The following is a 10,829-nucleotide window of genomic DNA, read 5'->3' as shown; positions in this document are numbered from 1 at the left end:
TTAATGGTTTAACGAAGGTGAAATTGCTAATGCTTTCCATAGTTTGAATTAAAAATATAAAAATAAAAAAACTGGGTGGTTCTGTTGGTCATATCGTCATGAATTAAAAGAAAAATTGTGACATCAATATATAAATAAAACATTTTCTCAATTACTATTAAAAATTAGATTAATTATTATAAAATTGAATAGGATTTAAATGACATTGATATAATTTTTTACTAATTATTACATTGTCCAATAATTTTATATTAAATATGAATTTTTCAAAATTTATCGTTAAATTAAAAGTTTCTTACTTTAAGATCATATATACAAAATTATTTATTAATCAAAGATAATTTTAGACCACATTCTTATAGATTAAAATTAACATAATATATTTATTTTAAAATATATAAAAATATGAATATTTTGATTATCTTCGAATTATTATTCAATTTTAACAAAATTTGACATAAACATACAAAGTGGTATGAAATTATAATTTAAATCGATAAAATTTTTAAACTTAATATAAAGTTATTAAGCAGTATAATAGTTGATAAAAGTTACACCAGTGTTGTTTGAAGTCTTCTATCTTTATATATATATATATGAACAATACAAGTTACGTGAGAATTTGGTTGGTTATATCTAATCTCAACAAGAATAAATTTATTGAAATATAAGTCAAGGAATGCCCCCTTTGTTTAATTCTTATATTTATTGAAATATGAAGTTTCCCTTTTTTTTCATTTTCTTTTAATTAACCAAAATAAAGGCAATCGTCGTTTATTCTCTCTCTCATTTTACTTTTACCATTTCGTGTTCATTGAATACTATTTTACAAAACATAAATTTCATTTTGGTTGGAAAATCAGATACATCATTTGATAATTAAAAGAAAAATTGTGACTTTAATAGTTACATGTAGGCTGGTACATAGGTACTTGCATTCGAGTTTTTAAGCTTATTTGTAGAGAAATAAAAGGGCATTTGTAGTGTTTGAATTGAAGGAACAGATAGAAGTTAATGTATCGTATTGATATGTGAATATTTGAATATGTAAAACTTATAATATTGACTTCTCTTAAGCTTTTGTACACAAGGAAAGAAATCAAGTAAATTAGATTACCTTGCATCTTTAACCATGACTTCGATGTTCATTTTATGTAATTTAAAAGCTACGTATATTCTAATCCAAAGTTAAGAATTAATCTTTTAAAGTACTAAGATTTATTTAAAATTTAACATCTTTTAATTAACAAGTGTTTTTCTATACACATAAATTTAAATTTAGATGCTTCAGTAACATATTTAGGATTTAGAATTTAAAAGACATGATTATCTATCAGTTATATCAAACTTTGATAATACAAAATAAATAGATTTTCAGCCTATTACATTTATGAACATAATATTTGTTAATTTTAATAATATGATACATGTTTATTAAACATATGAATTTTCATACATATATATATATATATATATATATATATATATATATATATATATATATTGAATTATGCCCTAGAAATTTTAATTTAATACACTTTAATAAAATAATAAAATAAAAAATTAGAGATAAAAATGAAAGAAGAAAATAGATAGCCTAAACTGTTATGGCTTTAATGACCCAATCGGAGAGTATTAAAATCAGTCTGAGCTTAAATAGCTCTATTTAAGATTAACATGACATTTTTAATGTAGAAATAGTCCAATCTAGAAACGGGGCTACAAAGAGGAGAATAAGTATTTACTTAATAAAAAAACTTAAATACAAACTTACGAATTGAAGCTGCCTTCAGCTCATTAGAATGGAATTTGGTTATAACAAACTGGTTTAATTTATTAATAAACCATCAAATGCAAATACAAACTTACATAGAAATTTAGAAAGACTTTTCGAAATTAATAGGCACTTCTTCCTACTTACAATAATTTATTTGTAAACACTAGAGTCTAAAACAATTCCACACAATCACTGAACTTTTAACCAACATTAAATTTTATTGTAATTTTTCTTCGGACATACGTTCCACTAGCAAATAAACCTGAAAAAAATAAAATAAAATGATAGTGAATAGGAATGATAATAGGTTCAACTCAACACCAGTTACCCCACTAGCATGCATGGTCATTACTTTATAATTTTATATTTTAACAGAACTGTTGGGATTCATCCCAAGTCCCACATCGGTAAAATGAAGGAACATTGGCTAGTTTATAAGTGTCCACCATTCCACATAGTATGAGGCCTTTTGGGAAGGAGCCCAAAAACAAAACCGTGCGGGCTTGGGCCCAAAGCGGACAATATCATACTATGGTGGAGGAACAGGTGGACTATCGGGCCCAACAAGTGGTATCAGAGCCAACGGTTCGACTGGGTTTGATGCGGGAAGACCCTCAGTGTTGTGCTTGAGGTGAGGAGATCACGAGACATGTGGTCCTTGGTCTGAGGGGAGGTTTGTTGGGATTCATCCCAAGTCCCACATCGGTAAAATGAAGGAACATTGGCTAGTTTATAAGTGTCCACCATTCCACATAGTATGAGGCCTTTTGGGAAGGAGCCCAAAAACAAAACCGTGCGGGCTTGGGCCCAAAGCGGACAATATCATACTATGGTGGAGGAAAAGGTGGACAATCGGGCCCTACAAGTGGTATCAAAGCCAACGGTTCGACTGGGTTTGATGCGGGAAGACCCTCAGTGTTGTGCCTCGCGATGGATTGTGTCGAAAGTCTTCCTGATATTGTGGTGTTCAGGCGGCGTGTCCCGTAGAGTTAACGGCGGTACAAGATGGTGACGGATTATCGCTTGAGGGGAGGAGATCACGAGACATGTGGTCCTTGGTCTGAGGGGAGGTTTGTTGGGATTCATCCCAAGTCCCACATCGGTAAAATGAAGGAACATTGGCTAGTTTATAAGTGTCCACCATTCCACATAGTATGAGGCCTTTTGGGAAGGAGCCCAAAAACAAAACCGTGCGAGCTTGGGCCCAAAGCGGACAATATCATACTATGGTGGAGGAACAGGTGGACTATCGGGCCCAACAAGAACAAATAAGAAGTTTGATATAATTGCAAAGGAATAAATGCTACAAAGAAATTTACAAAAATATATATATAATAAAAAAAGGCTTACCTGTTTGCTGTTTCATGTTGTAGTAACATGGTATCAATTTTTTCCTTGACCCAAATAATTTGCTGGGGTATCAACTTTGTTTTCTCTACCACTCGTAGATCGAGGACCAGTTGCGTTGGTAGAACTTGCCTGAGGACGCAAATAATCTGCTGGGGTATCAATTTTTTTGGGTCTAGATCGAGAACCAGAATTCCTAGAGTCATCAACAATGAATTTAGAGAAAAAAAGTTGTAATTAAATAATTAAGATTATCATAAATAATTAAATGATAATATTATTTTTTATGAGTGAATTTAAGTAATTAATGATGCTATTTTTATAAATTATTTTTATGTATTATATTTAGTTTATTAAGAACACTTTTTGGTTGATTGAAAGTGTTTAATAAGATTAGATGATAAACTAGTTGAAATGTAAAATAACATATTTATTTATTTAGTAGTGAAAGTGAAATAATAACATATAAGTAAAATCATTTCTAAATTAAAAAGGATAAAATGAAAGTAAATTAAATAACACCTCCATGTAAATAAATAAGGAAATTTAATTTTAATTGACACAGAGATAGTATCACATATTATGACACAATAATTCCACAACCATATACCATAACTTCCCTTTCATAACTAAGATCTACAATTACCTGGAGTTTTGAGAGCCCGGATTCATTCTTGCTGAACAAAACAAATAATAGACTAGCTTATTTTAGATGTGCTTTTGGAGTGGAGATTTGTTTTATGAAAGGAATATGATTTCATTCTTCTTATAGGCACATGAGATTCATGGTACATGCAATTAAAGGAACTTGCAATGCAATTCGTGGTAAAATAAGCTTCAAGCAGAACTGGATTCATAATCACACGAAACAGAGTAGTTGAAGTTTGAAATGTTGAATTCCTCATTCGGAGTCTTAATAATGAAGGTGAAATTGCTAATGTGACTTGAATGGGGATAAATTTGCATGAAAATTTTCATGAAAGGATGAGTGAGAAGTTGTTAATAAATGAATTCAAACCATGAAAGATATAAAATGGGTTATCTAATCTCTCATCCTTATTACCTAAGAGACTATAAAATGCTGCTTCATTTCCCAGAAATTCTAAATATAAATTAATATATTTTTGGTATATGAATATGAAGTTAAAAATATAATATTGATTTCATAATTCATTCACAACACAAGAAAACGAGTAGTATTAAATTGCATATGCATGCGTTGTTTGAATTGAAGGAATAGTCAACGTATTGCATTTGCAATGGTATATGAATATGAAGTTAGGATGAAGGAGTCTTAATGGTTTAACGAAGGTGAAATTGCTAGTGTTTTCCGTAGTTTGAATAATTTTATAATGATAGGAACAAATGATGATACGCAATCTCAGTTTTATTGATTTCATACTCATCACAAGGAAAGTAGATTAAATTGCAGCTTTATTTCCTAAATATATGGAGACTACAGTTTCATGACGGCGTTTGGAGTCTCAATACTAATGAAAATACTAGATTAATTTTATAATATTAATGTTTGTACCTTTTAAATAATTATTTTTTATATTTTGGATAATTATTTTATACATATTAAATAAATATTTATATTAGCATTTTAAATAATTATTTATATGTTTTAAGGGATAATTTAGGAGTCGAGATGAGATACAACCTCCTATATTTTTACAATCAGATTAATTATATATTTTATTATAAATTTTAAAAGGTTGATTTTATTGGATATTTGATATTAAAATTATATTATTATATTTTGGGTTAGAAATATTTATTATTATTAGGGAAAAAATATTTTGTATTATATATTTAATTATTTTGGAGAAAATAGAAGCGGGTCGAGAAGAGAAGAGGATTGGGTTAACTCGGTCTAGTGGAGTATTTTAAGAAAGGGGCCAGTAGAGTTAACTATATCTGCCTCATTTTTACAGTTTGAAAGGTTAGAAGAGAAACAGAAGAGAAGAATAGAGCTCTAAGGAGGAGTACTTAAGATCAATCCCAAACGACATCAAAATTGTTCTTATTAACACAACTAGGTATAGGGAAATAATGAATCTTTATATGCAGAGTCACATGAGGGAATGGGTAGAGGGAGAGTTCCCTAGGATTTTTAGTAATTTTATACACATTTTTGTTTGGATGTTTGATAATTTCAATAAGTTTTATGGGAATTTCTGTTTACATTTTGATATTTATTGTTGGAAATGGATGCATGGGATGTGAGACGAAATTGATCCAAGATGCACCTATAGGTTAGGGTTCAGAAAAATTGGGATCTGGGTGATTGGTGCATGTTTTTGGGTAATTATTGTATGTTGTTGTATTTTTTTAGCAAGTATGATAACTTTTGACCAATTAAAATTTTAAAAAGGTGATTGTATTATGAATGTGGGGTTGGGTACGTTTTTTTTTGTGTTTTCTAGGTTGCAGAAATTCACGATGGCATCGGGCCTAGTTCATAGCCCCAAGCGTACATTCAAAGGATGAATGTAAATTTCTAGAATAATTACACTAGGCAAAATTAGGATTTCGTTGGGCACAATTCCTTAAGGAGGTCTCTACCAAACCTGAATGTTGGGCATGATCTCCTATCACCGCGTGTGAGCGAGAGCAACAGCTCTCGAGCTGCGTCTCATCAGGTGAAATTAGAATTTCGCTAGGCATGAGAAGGAGCTCTTAGGTTGAGCCATGTCAGGCAAAATTATAATTTCGTCGGATGTGAGTCTGAATCAATATGGTGTAAATTAAGGAGTTTTTGTTGATTTCTTATGAGTTGCTATACATACACATACACAAAAACACACACACACATATATATTGGTGAGTGTTGGATGTGATGTAAATCAACTGTGAATTGCAAGATATGTGTATGACCTATTGGTTTTTGTGGAAATGTTTGTATTGTACATGGTATTGAGTTGGATAGTGAAATGTGGTGTGATGCTTTGTCACAAAGTTTGTGCCTGACACGGTGTTGGATGTGAGATGCGTTAGCACGGGCGTGTGCATGATATGGTGCTAGTTATGTGATGTGTCGGTGCAGTCATGTGTGTGATACGATGCTGGTAATAGAATGCATTGACATAGTCATGTGCGTGAGCTGGACGTGTGATGCGTCAGCATGAGCGTGTGCGTGATATAGTGTTGAATGTGTGACACGGTGTATATATGATTTGTGATGTGGAAATGGAATGGATTGAATTTAGAATTGATGATGTTAAACATTTTTGGATGATGAATATTGGGTTTACATATTGTTTGAAATTGATATTGTCTTGTGGAAATTTCCTACTATGTTTTTCTTATAAATATCTTCTTTTCTCACCGTATGTTTTGTAGTTGTTTTTAGGTGAGAAAGATCCTGACATGAGTGTCATTTAATGTGCCAATAGTTGAGTCATGGGATTGCTATAATAGTGTTACATCGGGCAATGGATTTTAGATTATTCATTTTCTTGTAATTGGATTTTATTTTTATTTGTTAGTTAAATTTATGAACTTATATTTTATAAATATTTATTTTAAATTATTTGGATATTAGAAGTATTTTAATTGTGAATCATTTTACCCGAGTTGGAGAACTATTTCTTTATATTTTTATATTATATATATGTATTGGGATAGAATGGGTATCACAGATACAAGTATAGGTATCTAGGCACCCAACATGTATAAGAATGAGGATGGAAATTGCTATCCAAACAAATATGAGGTTGGATATAAGTATTATTTTAAATGCAAGTACGAGAATGGGTATTTAGATGGTGTTTTTAATAACAAATGCATTGTTAATTGTATTTGGTGGGACAAATACAATAATTGTAATGTATCAAGATTATGTCAATCTTCCTAGTCCAACTTAACAATGATGGCCTTTGAATATTTGGATTGTGGCCGAGCCTTTTGTCCTACTCTTAAGGTATCGGGAAATGGCCAAGATTTTATATCCTTAGGGTAGTGTAAGACAAACCACTAGTGGAAAATTAGGATATTACGTCACCTATTTTACGTTGGACATACGAACACCCGACGTAATAAAAATGCGGTGGCATGGTTCGTAATTTTAGTTAAATTATTTACGTCGGACCTCCTAGGGTCCGACGTAAATTTTAACATCTACGTCGGCTATCCATTGTGTCCAACGTAAATAATCCACATCACCGCACTTAAAAGAAGCTTCACACTTGCTGGAGGAGATTTGAAGATTTCAAAACCTTCATTCTCTCGCGCGTTGTGTAAATCTCTCCGCCTCCTACTCCTTCGAATCTTCCTTCCTTATAATTTTTCTGACATTTCAGTCTCCATTCATACGACAAATGGGTGAGGAAGCAAAACTTTCTGTTGACATTGTGATTTCCTAGTAAAACTTTTTTTCTTACTGATAGTGTTATCCTAAATGTGTATTTTGTACTTATTATGTGTGTCTTTTTTATATTTTGAGTAGGAACAACCAGAAGAGAAGAGAAGAGAAGCCAGAGGAAAAACCAGAAGAAAAGCCAAGTCCGGGTTGCAGAACGGGCCGTTCTGCCCGTTCTGCTTGCAGTCGTTTTTCTTTTTTTTTAATTTTTTTGCAACTTTTTACGTCGGACTTGTGATGTCCGACGTAAATTTACGTCGGTTTTTTACGGCCGACGTAAATTTACGTCTCTCGCTTCTACGTCGGAGGTTTTTCTGACGTAAAATCCCTAAAAGTAACTGACGTAAATTTACTATTCTGTACTAGTGAACGTCCGAGATATGAGGAATAGTTACAATGATGACCATAATGACTAAGATTCTTAAGTCATTAATTACATTGAAGGCACAACACCATTTAAGAGATAGGGACAAGAGGTAAGGGATTCTGGCTTGAAACATTAGGCTAGTCTATAAGAGAGGGGGAAACACCAAGATAGTTTTGGTTACATTCACTAAATATTCTGGATCGAGATAACAGCTAGAATTCTCTAAAGGTGGTCCCATATACCAGAACATTTTGGCGCCCATTGTGGGATACAAGTAAATTTGTATCCCACACCTTGGTTGCCTGATGTGAGCAATAATTCACAATGACAAGGTTGCTAAGGAGAAATACTAGAGGATCGACAATGAAGGCTCCAGTGGTGTCTAGGCATGGCAACGGGGCGGGGCGGGGCGGGAGCGGGTTTTACGTTCCTCGCCCCCGCCCCCGCAAATTTTAACCACTCCCGTCCCCGCCCCCGATACCCACCGAGGTAAAATCTAGGTCCCCATCCCCGCCCCCAGCGGGATTCGGGTTTCCCCGCCCCGCCCCCCGCCCCCGCTCCTATTTTTTTTCTTCTTTTTTTTTCTTTTTTCTTTTAAATAAATATGAATAATTTAAAAAAAATAAAAGAAAAGAAAAATAATATAAATTTTTACATATAAATATTTTTAATTTTGGTTTATATATATATAAAAATAATTTTTTAATTATATTATTAAGCGGGGCGGGGGCAGGGGCAGGTATGGGGGCGAGGGCGGGGTGGGTATTAACATCCCCGTCCCCGCCCCCGATTTTATCAATCGGGGAAAACCCGAACCTGAACCCGAACCCGATAAACACGGGTTTTTCCCGTCCAAATCGGGGCGGGTTCGGGCGGGTACCAACGGGGACGGGTTAGATTGTCATGCCTAGTGGTGTCGACGAAAAGACATTAGTGGAGTAAGGGGTATACTGGTTCCATAGACAACAATCCAACATTGCAAGAAGTCTTGGATTTTATGGAGGTTCTATGGCAAGAGAATGCATAAGCATGACGAAGGGTAGGGGAAGCAAAGCAACATCACCGACATAACATAGTGGATTGTTGATAATGATCCCATGTTACAAGAAATCATGGCTACCATGGAAACACTAAGGAGAGATAATGAAGTAAAATATAGGATAGTGGAGGATGTAGAAGGCCTACGCCACGAAGATCAAGAGATGTTGAGGTAAAAAAATGAAGATTATCAAGTGATACTGAAAAAAACTCAAGGAGCCTTACAAGCACAAATCTCCACATTACGCCAAGGCAATATGGAAGTAGGAACAAAACCATCAAGACTTTTTCAACCTTATTTAGTGACTTTTGAAAATGAGATCATACCAAAACATCTGGTGGTACTACATATTCAACCTTTTGACAGATCTTAAGATCTTGATGAGCACCCTTATGACATACGAAGCTCATATGTTGATTGGTCGAGGAAATGATGCAACTTATTGCAAGTTGTTTGTAGGTACACCCATGATGACAACCTTGAAGTGATGTAGCTGACTAACAAACAAGTCAAGCACTGACTTTGATGCATTATCATGACTTCTTTTTGCCCAATTTACGAGGAACAAGGAGATGACCCTAACAATAACAAATCTTTTTGATGTGGGGAAGTTACCTAATGAATCCTTGAAGGAATATTTGAATAGGTTTAATCGGGTAATTATCAAAGACACTAATTTAGATGAGAGAATGTTTGTGGTGGTGTTTAATTAGTAGACAATATTAAGGTTCAGTCAGTTCTTGCAATCACTTGTTCATAGAATAGCCAAGAGTATGGCCGAGATACATGTGAGAGCTACGAGTCACATTGAGGCGTAAGCAAGAAGCCCAAAATAAAGAAGTTGAGAAAAGAGAGGGAGGAGGTTTACGATCGACTTTGGGGAGTTAACACTTAAAACCTAGAAAGGATTGGGTCAAGCAAGAAAGTGGGAGGCAATCAAGAAGGGGGGAGTACCAAAGAGTACCTCGATTTAATGAAACGTTGGATTATGAGGAGATGCAAAATCTGACTACTTTAAGAGTTTCCAAGTGGTGAATTCTCAAAGATGTTAATCAGGCTTGCTTGGTGAGTTTCCCCCTTAGGGAAGTTGAACCTTGGGCTTTGATAGAAATTATTGGTGTGTATTCCACAAAAATAGTGGCCATGATGTGGAGGATTGTTTTACACTTATCAAACAAATGGAGCGACTAATTAAGGATGACCACATGAGGGACTATATTAGAAGGAAGGATCGGCATAAAGATGGTGATAGGATCGACCCAATAAGGGAGAGGTCAATCCTCCCTCGGGGGGGTCAGGTTTGAGTTGGAGGAGGATGAGCATGAACATCCTATGTTAGATACATTGGTGACAAGAAAGAGATGTGCTCTTTCTATTTTCACAATTGATAAGGTGGAAGAGAGACGTCTGATAGTTGCTAATACATTCTACGATGATGACTACAAAAGAGTATTTCCCTGTGAAGATGATCTTGTTGTAATCAATGTCATATGATGATGAGTCAAAATGTGAAAGAGTTCTAGTGGACCAAGGAAGTTCAACAAATGTCCTATTTTGGGAGGCATTCATCGACTTAGGAGTTCTCCTTGATCACCTCTAGCCCTTTGATGGAGTACTTGCGGGTTTTATGGGGGGCATGAAGTGGAGATAAGAGGTTATGTGGAATTGAATACCACATTCAACATAGATGGATCAAAGAAGTTTATTGTGGTAAAGTATCTAGTTTTAAATTCTCTTTCTTCTTACAACATTTTTCTTGGTCGAACATCTCCAAGTAAGTTGAAAGTGGTGATATCTACACAAATTTTGAAAATGAAGTATTCGTTGGAAGATGGTGGAGTTGGTGTAATAAGGGTTAATCAGAAGGTGTCTAGGAGATGGTACAAGGATAGTATGAGAAGGAAATAGACTATGCAAGTAACAAGGCCTCCATATC

At 34.1% G+C, this 10,829-nt stretch overlaps 1 long non-coding RNA gene across 1 annotated transcript; it reads right to left on the bottom strand.

Annotated features, from left to right (window-relative positions):
* Window positions 1-1,608: 1,608 nt before the first annotated feature.
* LOC114915228 (uncharacterized) lies at window positions 1,609-3,932 on the bottom strand. The gene is made up of 3 exons (XR_003803174.2): window positions 3,771-3,932; window positions 3,128-3,320; window positions 1,609-2,039 (listed from the first exon to the last, which is right to left on the bottom strand). It is a non-coding gene; the product is annotated as an uncharacterized LOC114915228 (long non-coding RNA).
* Window positions 3,933-10,829: the final 6,897 nt, after the last annotated feature.

This window comes from Cajanus cajan, chromosome 1, assembly GCF_000230855.2.
Source record: "Cajanus cajan strain Asha chromosome 1, NIPB_CcT2T_4, whole genome shotgun sequence".
NCBI classification, from domain to species: domain Eukaryota; kingdom Viridiplantae; phylum Streptophyta; class Magnoliopsida; order Fabales; family Fabaceae; genus Cajanus; species Cajanus cajan.
Note: the sequence above shows the minus strand (reverse complement) of the source record. Positions and strands in the feature narration are given on the sequence as shown.